The 17,509-nt window shown below is 45.8% G+C and overlaps 1 protein-coding gene across 4 annotated transcripts in view; it reads right to left on the reverse strand.

Annotated features, from left to right (window-relative positions):
- Window positions 1-17,509, reverse strand: part of COLGALT2 (collagen beta(1-O)galactosyltransferase 2) — a 174,299-nt gene that overhangs the window by 86,530 nt on the left and 70,260 nt on the right. The window contains exon 1 of one of the 4 annotated variants that reach the window (XM_090048246.1): window positions 1,024-1,042. The exons of the other annotated variants lie outside the window; for them this stretch is intronic. The gene's annotated coding sequence lies outside the window, so the exon portion shown is untranslated. Of the gene's footprint in view, window positions 1-1,023; window positions 1,043-17,509 lie in introns of those variants that run through there. 4 annotated transcript variants of the gene reach the window in all.

Consider the following 17,509-nt stretch of genomic DNA (forward strand, 5'->3'; position numbering starts at 1 on the left):
TATCTACGGAGGACTTTTAAGAAGCTTATCAATGAGACAGGGTCAAAGGAAAAGACAAACGTCAAAGAATTTTGGAAGAAATTTAAACTTCAAGATAGACATCATCGGAGAAACCTGGGATGATGTTATGCAGCAGTGCCTTAATGGTGTCTCTAAAAACATCTGGCCTGCTGTTGTGAATGATTTCCAAGGCTTTGCTGCTGACGAATTTATCAGTGATGCAAGGCATGAGATTGTCGAGATGGCTAAGAGTTTGGGCTTTGAGCAGGTCAATGAGGAAAACGTGGCTGGAGAGAAGCAGCAGAAAAGCTTTACAGGGAGAAGCGGCGCTGCTCGGTGCAGTCTTCCTTGGACAAGTTCTTTAGGAAGCAGGACAGCACTATTTCAACTCAATCAACTGATGTTTTTGTAACATAATAAATAAAGTATTGGTTGAAAAAGGTTTTAGTTTGGTACCTTTAGTGTCATAGATGTGACGTCTAAGGAATGCAAACCCTCACTTTTCTAATATTTCCTATGAGAAAATTTACCTCGAGGCGTATGAATTTGACATATGCGAGGTTTCTCAGGAACACAATATACGCATAAGTCGGGAGTCTACTGTATTCCTCAGTGTACACATGAGCATCTATGTGGGTAGTGCATGCTTGAAACCATACGTAAATCAATACCCCGGGATGTGCCACTGTGAAACTACTGCAGAATGTATCTTCTCAGTTCCCAGAGTTTCAGCCAGAGAACAGAGTTACTCTGAAGACCATTCTAAGATTGTTCAATGACAAGAGGAAGCAGATAGAAGTTCATATCCAACACACACAGCAGAGAAAACATATAAATTACAGATGACAGACAAAGTTAGGTTACAAAAGCAGTTTTTAGCCTTGATGTGGCTAGCTAGATTGAATATAGTACCCCCTCCCACCCAACCTGAGGGGTTTTGATGCAGTTAGTCAAGGTTTAAATAGCAATTTAATTATAAACTAGCAGCTAACTTAAGTGCTCTCTCACATGGTAAATACACACCTTTTTGGCAGTGAAGTTAGTCTCAGACTGCATCAATATTAAAGGGAAAACCTGTTAATGAATAAAACAGAGGGTTTTTTAGACAGAGGTGAATCTGCTATGTGAATCAGTAAAATCAGCTGTACTGCAAAGGGTCTTACTGGTTTCACTAGCACAAACTATTGGATAGAAAAATCACTTTATAGCCTTTCCAGGAGACTAAGATTCAAATTTAGCCTGTGTGTGTCATGTTGTTCTTTCCAAGCAGTTGACTGAATAGGCTGTTACCTACAAAAGCTCATGCTTCTCTGTACCAGTTTGTCTTGAAGACTAAGTACATACAGTCAAAAAGCTGAATCAATTCAATCTTCGCAAGTTAGTCTAAGCTGTACTGACGAAAAGTTAACAGACATTCACTTTTGATTCCAGAAATGCAGCCACATGCCTGCAGTGGCCCAGGCCAGAAGCTGGGGGGGGAGGGGGGGTGGGTACTAGAGCATGCCTCCCTGCTTGGCTAGAGCAGACAGCTTGGGCTAAAGCTAGCCTACTTCGTGTGTGTGTAGGACGGGGGAAGGTGCAAAGCATCCTGAGATGCTGGGGGACTGAGTTAACTTGAATATGGAGGGGATCTGAGACAGAAGTTCAATAAACCAATTTAACCTAAATCAGTGAAGCCTGGTACTACGTCCATCCATGTTCATCTTAAACCAGTTTTAGCTATTTTAAAAGGATGGAACATGGAGTCACCATCACCAACGCCCTGTTCTGCCAACAAATCATGCAAAAAACATCATGGCTACATGATCTAAGCATTGACACCTGACTGACTATGGCATCATCCATGCCCGGGATCACAAAGATGTCCACATCACCCAAGCTATGCTTGGAGCTGATGACTGCTGGACCGAACACTGACTCATGCTCAGTTATGTCAATAAAACTAGCTCCCAAATGACAGCTGCAGCAGAAGCAATGCTGGAAGATAATTAACACTGAAGGACTCAAGGACCCAGCAAACGGGACCTCTCCCATCAGTGCCTCAATGAAAAACTGGTGAATTACAATCAACAACAATGGTAGAAATGTTAGCAGCATGTGGGGTGCCCTCAAGGCCTGTGAAGAGACATTTGGATTCTCTACCAGGAAACATCAAGACTCATTTGATGAGAATGACTGGGAGATCTAAGAGTTGGTCAACTGCAAGAGCAAGGCCTTTTGTACTTGGCAAAATGACACCAATTCTAAGTAAAAGAAACTGAATCTCCAACAAGCCAAGGCAGAGGTCCAAAGGTGGACATGCAATATGAAGAACAAATGGTGGAAAGGCAAATCTAAGGAGATTCAACATCTGGCTGATATCCACGATATATGTGGCTTCATCAGTGCCACCAAAGTCATCTACAGCCGGAGCACTCAAGGACCAACCCCTGTGAGACAGAAGGATGGAAGAGACCTGATCAATGAAAGGGGAGCCATCAATGCCTGTTGGAAGGAGCATTTTGAAGACCTTCTCAATCAAGACTCTGCTGTTGACAAGTGTTCGCAACTCCAACCCACAACACCCAGTTAGAGGTGATCTCGGAATCCCACCAACCTTTGACAAGGTGAGGAAAACCATCAAACAGATGAAGAACAACAAAGCACGTGGAACAGATGAAATCCCCACAGAAATCTTTAAGCAGGGGGGAGAAGAGCTCACATCAGAGCTTCAGGCCCTCATCTTAAGGATCTGGAATGATGAGGAAATCCCAGACAACTTCAGGGATGCCATGATTGTGACAATCTCCAAGAAAGGAGACAAGTCTGACGTGGAAACTACAGAGGAATTGTCTTGCTGTCCACCACGGGAAAGATCATTGTGAGAACCCTTCTGAACCATCTCCTTCCACTTGCTGAAGAGCTCCTCCTGGACTCTCAGTGCGGGTTTAGGACATCAAGAGGCACAAGTGACAATCTTTACAGCTCGTCAGCTGAAGGAGAAATGTTGAGAACAACATAAGCCTCTCTACATGGCCTTCTTTGTCCTCATAAAACCTTTCAGCTCTGTCAGCTGAGAAGTGTTGTGGAGGATCCTTCTGAAGTATGGATGCCTACCAAAATTTGTCAACATTCTCTCCCTGCTCCGTGACAATATGTGATCAGTGATTTTCAGTAATGGAACCTTATCACAGATCCCTTTGAGGTTAAAATGGGAGTTAAGCAAGGCTGCATCATAGCTCCAACACTCTTGTCAATATTCTTTGCCGCAATGTTACATCTGACCGCCAACAAGCTTCAAGCCAAAGCGAAGCTAAACTACTGAATGGATGGTAAGCTGTTTAACCGCAGTTGACTGCAAGCCAAAACCAAGACCACCCTGACCACAATCATTGAGCTCCAGTACACTGACGATGCTGTAGCGTGTGCTTACTCAGAAGCTGACCTTCAGGCAATTGTCAATGTTTTTACTAAGGCATATAAGAAAATGGAACTGACACTTAACACTCAGAAGACTAAGTTGTTTCATCAACAAGCTCCTAATGAACAGTCCCCAGCCCTGGTAATCCAGATCCATGGCGAGACTCTGGAGAACACCAAGTGTTTCCTGTACTTTGGAAACCATCTCTTGCATAAGGCTGATATCGACAAATAATCCAACATTGCCTCGAATGTGCACGTGTAGCCTTTGGACACCTGAAGAAACAAGTGTTTGAAGATCGTGACATCAGATCCAAAACCAAGCTCATGGTTTATCAAGCAGTTGTGATCCCCACCTTGCTGTGTGGAGCCGAGTTGTGGACAAGGTACAGGAGACATCTGAAGTTGTTGGAGAAGTACCATCAGTGCGGCCTACAGAAGATTCTCCGAGTCCGGGGGAAAGAGAAACATACCAATGTTAGCATTCTCCTGCAAGCAAATTCCACAAGTATTGAGGCAGTGATCACTTGGCATCAACTTCATTGGGCCAGTAGTCATCCCGATATCTGACTCCATACTCCTAAAACAAGATTTTTTCTCCCAGCTCAGCCGAGGCGTACGCTCAAGTGAGCAGAGAAACCACTTCTGGGACACTCTTAGGGCCAACTTAAAAAAAACGAATATCAATGTCAACTCAAGGGAAACTATCGCTCAGAACCACCCCAAATGGAAGTCTGCTGCAGGGATCTCAGGACTTTGAAACCTCATGACAACAACAGGAGACGGAAAAGCGGAAGCAGCAGAAACAGCATGTCACAGACCAAATAAAAAATCCAGTGCCACCCGCCCCACATGGAAACACATGTCCAGGCTGCAGTAGAGACTGTTCATCCTGGACATGCCTCATCAGCCATCTTCAGACACAGATAAGACACATGGAAACACATGTCCAGGCTGCAGTAGAGACTGTTCATCCCCGATAGGCCTCATCAGCCATCTTCAGACACACAGATAAGATAATCATAGAAGATAATCATCCTTGACTGCGATGGATTGCCACGGGAAAAATATGTCAGATTTCTCCCAGGACAAAGTAGTTTATTCTAGGATCCTACATCCTGCTAGCCAATTGTTCCACTTTAAGTACCTGTGAGGAAAAATAGATGTCTGGTTTATCCTGGGTCCAACTGTCCTAGACTTTGACTCAAATTGAAACAGATTTGGGACAGCCATTTACACACAGCTTGAGTGGCAATTAATTTGAATTACCCACATGCGCGCGCGCGCACACACACACACACCAGCTTTAGGGTGTGGGAAGAGGAAAGCGTTAGCTGAATACTTCAAAGGTACTTAAAATTGAAAAATAGGCTTGTAGAAACCCAGAATGAAAGGCTTTGTCCTGAGAGAAACCTGACGTCTGTTTTCAGCCTGTGAAGATCCCAGATAACACTTTTTCCTTTGATAATTGGGGCTAATTTGAGTTAACTGCCGTTCAAATAGCATTCAAGCTGTTCTGTTACAGGTCAAAGCCTGGGACAATCAGACTTTGGATAAACCTGATTTCTATTTTTATCTTAAGAATCCATCCAAACAACCAAACTAACCACCACTCGGTTCTTTTCTTCTGATCTGTGCCTCCACTATGTGTATAATGGAATGGCTATTGCTTACGGGAATTTGCAGAAGCTTAGAGAGGAATAAATCCTAGAATAAAATCAATAACCAAAGAAGCAGAATTGTTTGCATTTGAAAGGGATCACATTCAGTTTCAAAATCCCAAACTGTTCACGGTACCAGTAAAGGAAAAATCATAAAAAAGGCTAAATGTTAGAAACCTGTGGAGGTTTGGCCTAAGGACTTAAACAATTAAAATGCCAAGGAAACAGCTCATTTGGTGGTCTAGTTTAAGCTGTCAGAATCTATGCTGCTTACAGAAAGTCCAAGGCAATGTGTATTTTAGAAGCAGTCCTTTTATAAGCAGAATAAACAGGACTTTTGATCTGATGACAGAAGAGACTCACCTGCTAGAAGCTGCAGAAGCAGAATAAACATTTTAAAGTCCAGTCATTGCAACCTCACTTTACCCCTGTGCATCCACGTAAAAGCAGATTGCAACCATGTTCAATCTTCCAATCAAAGAATGGAAAAAGCAAACATCTTCAAGGAGAGAGAAATAATTACTCTGCTTAAAAATCTGCATGTTAAAAATCAGATTTTCATTCTTTAACAAAAACAAACCCAAGCCACAACTTCTTGGGTGCCACAGAATCAGAGTTACTCAGATGCACATCCTAGTATACTACCTTTGCCTGGCAGGGGCAAAAATACTTGAAACAGTCATCCATGACACCTCTGACTACTAGCTACACTGAACCAGTGAATCATACTATGGCTATCCCTCATGACTGGCCCCAAAAACATGGAAAACAGACAGTGAGATTTGTGGCCGTTACCACTCCAAGCAAAGAGGGAGTTGTTAGTGCTGCTGGAAGCACTGAACAGGCCATAGAGGGATGTCATTGCCTTGCCTGGACAGTTCCTGAGGGAATGCACATCTGACCTTTCTAAAAGGTGCTGCTGGAACTATTTTTTAGCCTCCTCCTTTTGTCTCTTTTACAGAGTACAACGACATTATCGTCCACCACTGCTTGTCTTGTGCACATCTTCCTTTCCCCACTGCCCACTTCACTTGGGCTACTGCCATCTCAATTTGATTTGTACCATGAGGGACACAGCAAGAGTTTCTAAGGACTTCCAGTATTCATTAGCCACCTAAACAAACACTGGATTTTCAACTTGGCACCCAGCATTTCCCATGATGACATTTGTGGCCAGACTGTACACCGGGCTCAGCCAGGCTAGCAGCTGTGGAGGTTTGGCCTGTGGTGAATCCAGCCCACCATAGCTAGGTCTCCATTAAATAAGGCATTTTGAGTGCATAAGGGGGCTTAGGAAAAGCTTACTTTGGGATTTCAGCTTACACAGCATTACCCCCATTGTTCTCCATCACCATGTTTAGATTCATATGAGCCATAAGGTCCAGTGCCCAGATATTACCCACCTTCCAAGCCTGACAGTTCATAGTTGTGAGAGAGACCCATACATTTCTGAAGAGATGTGTAGTTTCTACTGGAGTAGAAAGTGAGCAGTATAATGTGGGATATGTTCACTTCCCTACATCCCACCCGTATGGGTCACTACAACAACATGGAAGCTGGCATCCTCATCCCTATCAGCATTAAACTGGCCTCCAGAAAAGAAAGAATGACAGGCCTTTGCAAACACATATCCACTTTCCAGTGCAACAGCCTCCTAGCTTTCCGTACTTGACAGTATCTGATGCTGCCATTAGGTGAAACAGACATGCTGGCTGTAATTCATTGGTGGGGCTGATATTAGGCTTCACCCCCTAAACATAATGTAGTACCTGATTTTAATTCTCCTTCACATTTTATGTTTACCCAAAGTACAGCATTCAACTTAAACAAAAAGAAACCTAAAAAACACAAGCCAATTAAATGGTCTAAAATTAAATTCCTCCTGATTCAAAAACTAATCTGGTTAAAGGACCTTGTCTTCCATTTCTCATATAAGTGCAGGATATTTCTACAAATGATTCAACACTATACAGACCAAGATGTGACTATATTGATTTTCAGACTGTCTCCCTGATTAAGCCTTGTAACTAAGTCTGCTCTACCCCACTTATGTCAATAGTACCTATAGCATGAGGATCTTTCATGTAAATGCATGCACCAGTTTCTCAGTCATTTGGCTGCATTTCAAACTAGCACAAATTTTTATTACACATCTGTTGATTTTTCAGAAAGAAAGCTGAGGGTGTTCTCCGATGTCCAAAAACGTGCTCAGGTCCACTGACATAGATGGGGGCATTACTCAGAGGCTGGGAAATTTTTCAGACTTTTTTTAAGTACTGAAAACAGTTATCTTACTGTTAAAATCAGATTCAGCCACTGAATGAAGCAAACATTTTATTCAGCTAAAGAAAACCTCAGTGCAGTTTTGTGTTTTTATAAATTCTCTTTCCCTTCCTAGCCTTTACATATTTACTCATATCCTTATGCATTTTCCATCTTTATCAGCATCCATGCTTTCCATCAAGCTAATTTTACATCCTTTTTTTTCCCCCTCTGAAACCTTCTTTCAATTTAAGACGTATTCATTTTCTGAACTCAAATTCCAGAGCTGTAGGTGCTGCTATAATTTCTGGAATTTAAGAGAGTGCAAGAATGGATTATGAAGGACACATTCCACATTTAAATGGGCACATAAACTCAACTCATTCCTGCCCAGGGCAGGGGGTCGGACTCGATGATCTAATAGGTCCCTTCCGAACCTAACATCTATGAAACTATGAAAATATACCAAAAGTGAGATGGCAGGCAGAAAAATGCTACAAACATCCACTAATTTTGTGCACCCCAGTGTTGATCTCTCTGTCTTGAAATACTGAAGGTTTAATTTTCAGATGTCAGAATTGCAAGTGCCCAATCATAGGCCCAAAGTGTTTCAAATTGGGCAGTCAAAGCCGAGGTCCCAAAAATATCAGTGGATATTTTTTACTGCTGTTGGGCCTTGCTCCCTCTGTAGTTTGTTGTAGTCTCTTCCAAGTCTTTAGGGATTTCATTGTGCAGCCAGATAAAAGCAAATCTATATTAGTAACAGGGTAATCACAGTTCATTCTCTTTAGATTTACTCCAAAATTCTTTGCCTTTCTCCAGAGCCTTTTGTACTTCAAAGGTGGCATCAAATGATTGTTGACTCTGGACTCTGCTTATGTCAAAGGATGGGTTAAAGTAATGGGGAACTGGGGTGGCATGGGCGTTAAGACACACAACTGATAGCCCAGAGCTTGCAAGTTCAAGGTCATAGCAGAAGTGCTCATGATGCAGCCTGCCAGATTCCAATGAATCTGGAAATTCTGCTAAATATCTTGTCACAAAAACATAAAAATGGAAGGAAATTACAGTGGCCGAGTAAAAACCCAAGCGGGGGCGGGGGCGGGGGCGGAATGTAAGCAAGTTTCAGACAAACTCAGTGTTGACAACTGACAGATTGCAAGCCAGCAGCTGAGACCCTGTTACTGGAAAGGGAGAAGTAATCAAGGCACAAAAGCCTTACAGTTAGAAAGAGCTGTAAGTTGGAAGGCAAAGTTGCATACAGCATTATAACCAGGGATCTGGGTTTTCCGTTTCCCATGGAAAAACGGAGAAAACCACAGATTCCCTGTTTTTAAATCAGAGAAAACATGGATTTCTCCTTTCAGCAGAGAAATCTGCAGATTCTCCACTTTTGCAAAGAGCTCTTACAGGCTGGAGCTGTGCCAGCCTGCAAGAGCCAACTGCAAAAAGGGCAGGAAACCCCCAGCCCTGGCAAGAGAGTGGGGTGGGGCCTGAGCCTCTGAGGCAGCCAAGGCTGGGCTCAGGCTCAGACTTGCCCTTCGCCCCTGGAGCATGGAGGTAAATGGGGCTGTGGGGCAGGGCTGGGGAAGATGGCTGGAGGCTGAGGGAGCAGGGGGTGCTACCAGTCCCAGGCGGCACATCGCAGCTGGGAGCAGGGCCAGGGGGTGATGGCAGGGGTGCCCTCTGTGGGGGTGCTTTGCGGGCAAGTGATACAGGGTGCAATATGGTGGTGCTTGCCATGTGTAGGCCGCACACATGCCGCCCGGCTGGCTGCCCAGGGGAGGGGAAAAGGGAGGCTGGCATGGAGCTGGAACACAGCTCCATGGCCGACTCTGCAGCCACAGCGAGGGATGGGGGCACGGCAGGGTGGCGGGGGCTTGGGCTTGCACTTGGCAGCCGCTGCCACTCACCTAGAGGCCCATGATGGCGGTGACGGCCACTGCCTACAAAATGTCTCACTGCCACCGTGGAGGCATGCCTGGAGCTGTGCAGCTGGCCGCCAAAGGGCAGTGGCAGCGTGGTGGTGGCTGGGTGGCATGCAGCCACCACCACCCTGCGCTGCGCCACTGCCGCTGGCTACACAGCTCTGAGCACAGCTCTGCAGCAGCAGCAGGAGGTTTTGTAGGCAGTGGCAGTCACCACTGGCATGGGAAGCCGCTGCTGCTTACCTGTGGGGCTGCGCATGCCAGCTGTGACTGGCGCTGCCTACAAAACCTCCTGCTGCTACTGCAGAGCTGTGCTTGGAGCTATGCGGCCAGTGGCAGCGGCGCAGGGTGGTGGTGGGGATGGCTGTGTGCTGCCTGGCCACCACCATGCTGCTGCTGCCGCCCGGCAGACAGCTGAACAGCTCCAGGCATGTCCATGGTGGCAGTGGGAGGTTTTATAGGTAGCGGCTGTCACCGCCATCACGGGCCTCCAGGTAAGTGGCAGTGGCCACCACGTGCAAGCCCAAACCCCTGCCCCCCCCGATGCCCCCATCCCTTGCTGTGGCTGCAGTGTCGGCCATGAAGCTGCGCTCTGGCCGCATACCAGCCTCCTTCTCCCCCTCCGCTGGGCAGGTGGCCAGGCAGCATGTGTGTGGCCTGCACATGACGGGCACCATCACACTGTGCCCCACAGCACTTGCCCACAAAGCCCCCCTGCAGAGGGGCATTCCTACCCTCACCCCCTGGCCCTGCTCCCAGCTGCGATGTGCTGCCTGAAGCTGGCAGCACCCCCAGCTCCCTCAGCCCCCAACCATGTTCCCCAGCCCCCAAGCCCCACTTACCTCTAGGATCCAGGGGCAAAGGCCATGGCTCCATGGTAGCAGTGCTTGCCCGCAGAACCTCCCCACCCTGCATGCAGATGCCACCACCCCACACCACTGTGGAGCCATGCAGCCGGTTGCAGGGCATGCGGCTGCATGCAAGCCCCTCATTTCATCCCCCAACCGGATAGCACATATGTGGTCTGCACACGGTGGTTGCCACCGCACTGCTGCTGCTGCACTCTGTGCCACTTGCCCACAAAGCCATGCAGGTGGCCATGGGATGGTAGTGCAGGGTGAAGTGGCAGAGTTGCAGAGGCAGCCTCCGCATGCAAACCTCCTGTCAGGCCAACTGGCATGTGCATGGCCCACAGAGTGGCACCTCTGCCCTCACCCCGCTAGCTCTGCTCCTGGGAGTGGGCACCCTTCTTCTTGATCTAGTCCTCAGCACCTTCCCTTTCCCCCGCCCTGCCCCGCCCCTTCCCCACACACACACTTACCTGCTGGGGTGGGTGTCAGTGTCTATGTGGGTCTGGGCAGCTGTTGAGACTGTGGAGGGGAGTGTGGGGCACCAGCAGCACTGGGAGGGACTGTGGGGGGGGCCTTTAATTTTTATCACAGATTTTGGGTTTTTAAATCAATCAAAGAATTTGCAATTTTTAATTAGAGAAAACCAGGATCCCTGATTATAACTCATTGTTAAAGTCAGATGCCTGTTAAACCAGAGCTCTTTCACAGAAGATATGAGACTTGAAAGGAACTGGAAGACAAGAACCCATCTTCAGGGTGGGCTGGAGAAACAACACAGACATTCTAAACAACCTCTCTTTTCACTTTACTTAGCCTGAAATTTTGATGAGTATGGGCCACATTTAGCCTTAATTCCCCTTGAAGTTGAGGGCAAAAACATCAATGCAAGCACGCTTCCACTAAAACCAAGGAAATTAAATGCAAAGAAGGTGAAATAATATTGCATCTGAGACATCATCCCAGAGGAAGGAAATTCCAAGTAAAGTCAGCCCAGCACCCTGTGCTTTGCTTAGTAGTCTCTATGCATCACATCAGAGTCTTGCAGAAAGTCCCATGCCACTGAAAAACATAACAGATGGGTAACTATAGACAGCTCCAAATGCTTTTGTGCAACATGGGAATAGCAATCTATTTATATAAAATCTCTCCAGGGCCACATGAAGCCAACCAGTTTTATTCAGATAAATAACTAAGTGCTGCAGTAAATAAAGAAACATTAAATATGCCCCGGTGGGTTTATGGTTTTCTGTTCAGTCTGTTATGGTTACAGGGTTAAGTGCCCTACTAACCTCTTTTTGGTCTTTCCAGTGCAATCCTTCCCACCACTGGATTTGCACCTTTCTCTCTCCACAACTGTCTTACACTTGAAGGCCCTGCCACATGTTCAAATTAAGAACTTGGATAGGAACCAGCTAGAGTTGTTATCCATTTTCAAGCACTAATTTGGAGCTAGTTGGCTCTCTTTATTGCTGGATATTCATTTTTATGGTGTAATAATTACTTTGTATTTCCGGCCAGTCTAAGTGTCCTGCATGATTAAACAGTTAATTCTGTAATATGTGTAATGTAACAGGGGTAGGCCTCAGAGAGGCCTTGATGTACAGTATTCCATGTAACAACCATTCATACCCAGCATGTACAACCTAACTTAGACACCAGTTTTTCCCCTTCAGGAGCCTGACAAGCAGCTTTCAGCAATCAGCCTTCTTAAAACAAACAGCATTGTTTACTTTATCAGCAAAAACAAAGTATAAATAAAACAATTTTAAAACGACAGCCCAGGTACATGTCTGTCTTCTTTAAATGATGAAAGTAACCTCAGCTAGTTTCTGAAGCCACAGGAGCCTCTTTAAGAGAGGCCCCTTTTTAAATCTACCATGGATCCTATGTGTTCCTGGTCATTGGCCCTATAATCAAAGCCAGTTTTGTTAGTATGGTGCAGAGAAGGCAAAAAAATCAAAGTGAAAAGCTCAGTATTGTTGGTTAACAAATCTCAAGTATTTGCTCAGTCATTCTTCTTTCTACTTGTTTCCCCAGACAACACTATTGAGCTAACTTAAAATTCATGTAATAAACATTCCAACAAAAGGCCAACATACAGCACACATAAATTATCACACATCCCAGACTATTAAATTGGCAGTTGGTACACCTTAGAAAGTGAAGTCAATGGAGCTGACCCATTCTTCCATTGGAATCACAGTTATTTGTAAAGTTGTTATTTTTGTTGCTATCTTGCTTATCTCTTCATAATTGTGTTAGTCTTACCTTTGTATACATATTATAAACACTGAGATAAATCATAGGCAGACAAGGTTCTTTGGGTGAATCTGATATTGTTTATAATGTTTTAAGTTGTTCTAATAAATGATATCAGATTCACCCAAAGAATCTTGTCTGTCTATGTCCTTAGACCAACACGGCTACAACCTACACCCCCGAGATAAATCATAAGGGATTTAGAGTTCTTATCAAAGATGCTGATGTCCTGAATTCAGATCTGCAGCGCAAAGAAACTTAGGGAGTCCTGTCAGGGCTCATTAGTTCTAAGACTGTCCCTAAAGTTATGCCACGCTAGATTATTATATACCACTCAACTGACTTGCTCTATTCAAATAGCAGCTTAAGGATATGTTATATTCCATTACCACATGCAGAAGCATATGATGGGCCAAATTCTGTTTTCAATTATGTACATACAGACATATGAAATTCGGTATAATGGATTTGCATGGAGTTTAAGTGAAAGCATCACTTAGCTTCAATCTGTTAATGACATTTAACACTGAATTATGAGCTATGCTAGCAAAATCACCAATTACAAAACAAGTAAAAATAGCAGAAGTATACAGTTACTTGGTATTACCAGGCTGGAAATGTTATTCTGTGGTAGATATTTTACAGTGGCTCTTGGTACAGGCATAAAGAGAAAAGCCCCTTTCAACCTTATAGTTTTAAATATAAATAATTGTGCACACGTACAATATACATATAAGAGGAATCATAAGTGGACCAGACATGAACAAACATCAATTATGATGCAACGGTCTTCCCTGAGACAGAAAGTATTATTAAAGATAGTATGTTCATTAATCTGGGAAGGGCTGACACATTTCACATGGAAGTCTTGTACCTATATACTTCTGTCTTGGAAAAGTAAGCGTGTTATGTGTGGTGAATAAATGTCTGGAGCACACTGTGTTTTTACATATATACACTGGAGTTAAGAGGTAGGAATACCCATAAATTCTGGCTGATGTTATCTAATTGTTGAATCATTAAAGGCCTCAGTGTATGGGGAATCCTCCATTTGCTGATAAGGGCTATGTCATCACCCTCCCAGATCAGGACTGATAACAGATTGTTAGAACACAACTGCCTATTCAGATGGAAGCACTGTGAGTTAGCTGAAGCTGAGGTGGACCCTTTGGCTCCAAATTATCTACAGGGAGCTGGAGTTTGGGAAGGGGAAAATTCTTAAATGCAGAACAAAGATGCCAGCATGTTGATCCTGGATTTTAGAACCAAATAACAGGATAACTGGCTGGGAAATTGGCTCCGTGGTCGGACCCAGAGGGTTGTGATTGATAGCAGTCACTCATTGTGGTGCCCTGTGACCAGTGGGGTCCCTCAAGGCTCTGTCCTGGGACCCATACTGTTCAACATCTTCATTAACGATGTGGACACTGGAGTCAGGAGTGGACTGGCCAAGTTTGCCGATGACACCAAACTTTGGGGCAAAGCATCCACGCCAGAGGACAGGCGGGTGATCCAGGCTGACCTGGACAAGCTCAGCAAATGGGCAGATGAGAACCTGATGGTGTTTAACACCAAAAAATGCAAGGTTCTCCACCTTGGGAGGAAAAACCTGCAGCACCCTTATAGGCTCGGCAGTGCTATGTTGGTTAGCACTACAGAAGAAAGAGACTTGGGGGTCATCATTGACCACAAGATGAACATGAGCCTGCAATGCAATGCTGCGGCTAGTAAAGCCACCAAAACGCTGGCTTGCATCCATAGATGCTTCTCGAGCAAATCCCGGGACGTCATTCTCCCCTTGTACTTGGCCTTGGTGAGGCCGCAGCTGGAGTACTGCGTCCAGTTTTGGGCTCCACAATTCAAAAAGGATGTGGAGAAACTTGAGAGAGTCCAGAGGAGAGCCATGCGCATGATCAGAGGTCAGGAAAACAGATCTTACGATGACAGGCTGAGAGCCATGGGACTCTTTAGCCTGGAAAAGCATAGGCTCAGGGGTGATCTGATGGCCACCTATAAATTTATCAAGGGTGACCACCAGGATCTGGGGGAACGTTTGTTCACCAGAGCACCCCAAGGGATGACAAGGTCGAACGGTCACAAACTCCTGCAAGACCGTTTCAGGCTGGACATAAGGAAGAATTTCTTTACTGTCCGAGCCCCCAAGGTCTGGAACAGTCTGCCAGCGGAGGTGGTTCAAGCACCTACATTGAACACCTTCAAGAGTAAATTGGACGCTTATCTTGCTGGGATCCTATGACCCCAGCTGACTTCCTGCCCTTTGGGCAGGGGGCTGGACTCAATGATCTGCCGAGGTCCCTTCCAGCCCTAATGTCTATGAAATCTATGAAATCTATGAAATAAGTAGGGGAAGACTCACAAAGACACCAGGGAAGCTCGAACAGCTGTAAAGGACATGTTTTTGTAGCAGGGGACACTTTAACTGCAGAGTCCGCTAAAGTGAAAGGAAGCAAGCCGATCTGGTTCAGAGAAGACAGGTCAGAAGCTGCAGAAGGATCTTGGGGACCCAAGGGAACCCCAAGTTAAGCCCAGAAATGTTTCAGTGGCAGAGAGAGGGAGGCAAGAAAAAAATCAGAGTGGATTTATGTAACGGGGGCCAAGGCCCCTGTCACTCAAGCAGGGGAAAACAGCTGGATGCTGCAGCAGAGAAGAACAAGCTGGCTATCAAACCCAAGTGGAAGCCCCTGTGTGTGACTGGGATGACACATGACAGGAAGAGGTGGGGCTTCAGCACACATAAGCCCAGTTCCTGAGGCCAAGAAGGCAATCTGGCCCTTCCTACTGCAGGGAGAGGAGCTCCTGGGAGAGAAGGGCTGCAGGATACAGACACCCAAGTGAGCTGGGATGAGAGGACTCCAAGGGAGGTATGATGCCTGTGGGGAACACAGAACCAGTGTAGGGAGACTTGTACTTGGTAAAGCAGCATGCTTATGTTTTTGTTGCTTTTAAGCTTAATGCCAGAGGCCCAGGTTGTGGCTATGAGGAAGGTGTGAAGGCCATGCAGCACTCTGGCCTGTTGGGGCACTCTGAGACAGGCAGCCTAGCCTGGGGTCAGAGACCCAGAGGGCTAAGGGCTGGTCTGGAGCACAAGACAGCAGGGCAGGGCCAGGGGCCCAGAGCACATGAGTGAGAGAGTAGGGCCCAGAAGCCAAAGTCTGGGACAATATACGTGAGCTGAAGGGTGCAGTCAGAATAATGGAGCCAAGGCAGGGAAGGCTGAGACCCAAACAAGGGTTCAAGGCCTGAGGCCAAAAACCAGACGTGGGGCCGGAGGACCCCCTCCAGGTCAACACTGGGTAATGTCTGCAAGGCATAGGTATAGCTAAACGGGAAGGCGGAGGCCACAGATATATCTCATAAAGCAACAGGTCCCCTGAGGCACTGATAGAGCCAGGAGGGTCACAACTGAATGCCCAAGGAGCAATTCTGTGGTCAGTTGGTTATGGGACGTACCAGCTGGCTGAAGTGAAATAGGGCTCTGGGACCCTGGGGCAGCCTCCCTTAATATTATAATAGTTCCATCAAGAAATAGCAGGAAATGAAAAGGGGAAGGTACCCCAAGGAGCTTGTGGCAGCAGGAATCATATATGGTCATTAGGGTACCACCCCTGGGGCATGGTCTTGCTACAGTTTATTACTTTTGTTTAGAACAGCATATTTTCATGTTATCTAAGTAAACAGTACCCTGTTTGACACTTCTGTGTGAAATCTGCTTGTCATGTGCTCCACCTATCATAAAACCCAAAAGAATTAAATATGGACCCAGAATGTAACACTGGTAACCCAGTCTGTGGGTAGATTACCCTTAGGTTATACTTTGAACTGTCCAACCCCTGAGTCAACCATAGGATTTCAAAAGAGGATACACTGACCATATGCATCTCCAACAGGGGCAGTGCCCTGGTTTTTCTTGTTTTTGTGTCTTATGTGAATGGAGATCATGGATGAATCCAGAATTTTGTAAGGGGGAGGGGCAGGAGGAGGGGGGAAGCGGGTTGATACTGTGCTTAGTGACATGTCACCTCCCCTCCCTTTTCTCCCTTCCTCAGCCACTGTTGCAGCTGTCTCCACTGTCCCTGTCTGCCCCAAGTGCAGGGGAGGAAAGGTTGAAGGGGAGGCTCCAGAGCCACTTCTGCCTTTCTCCAGCTGGGTTGTAGGTGATGCCAGGTTCAGCCAGAGACAGCAGCAACAGTCACAGTAACAGGCGGGTTCCCTTTCCCCATGACTGCTCCCAAGGCGACAAGGAACACCCTAGGGACCAAGGCGACAGGGAACACCCTAGGGACCAAGGCAACCACTGTTGTGTCTTTGGCTGAACCACAGCAGGAAGGCTGTAGAGCGCCTCACCCCTGGGTCAGTAAAAGTAGCAGAGGCAGCAGGCAGGTGACAGAGGGGAGGGGAGGGGATGAGCCATGCCATGGTGGGGAAGAGTGGGAAATTTTGCTGTCCTTGGGGACTGCCACACTTGCTTTTATACCTTTAGAACCCATGTAGGTCAGATCAGGCTTTTCTCTATTATCCAGATAAATGAGAAAAGGGTCCTGAAATAATGCAGGGTTCCTGGCCATATGAATAACAGTCAACCCATCTGTTACTATTTTCTTCTATTAGTTTGACATAGGTTCTAAGAACATGAGAGAGAAACTGACAAGTCTAGTCTCACCATCTGAGCTGAGTGAAAAATGTGTGATATATAAAAGGTAATCATCTAATGCACTGGCCATATATAAAAACATATCAAGCAACAGTATGGGAAATGCGTAAGCCCAAACACAGCACAGTGTGAACTCCAACTTTTTTTCAGTGATTAATATTTAGCATGGAAGTTTAAAATGGCTCTTGCTTCACTAACAGAATTCCCCACCTATACATTCCTTCCTATTTGAAAATGATGTTTGCAATGAAAGAAGAACATGCCACAAATCGTCATGACTCCATTGGCATCCACCAGCTATAAGCTGCTACTGTATGGTGTAGTTCTCATGATGTCAGGACTGAAAATCCTTCCTATCTAATAACATGTACCTACATCATTTACCCCTTTAAACTTAAGCCATTCTTAATGCTTCCTGTTCCACAGTCCATCAGTTTCCTCCAGTCTCTTGGGATTTACTTCAAGCCTCTTTCAAAT

Source organism: Crocodylus siamensis, chromosome 5 (assembly GCF_052110815.1).
Source record: "Crocodylus siamensis isolate JL-2025a chromosome 5, ASM5211081v1, whole genome shotgun sequence".
Taxonomy (NCBI): domain Eukaryota; kingdom Metazoa; phylum Chordata; order Crocodylia; family Crocodylidae; genus Crocodylus; species Crocodylus siamensis.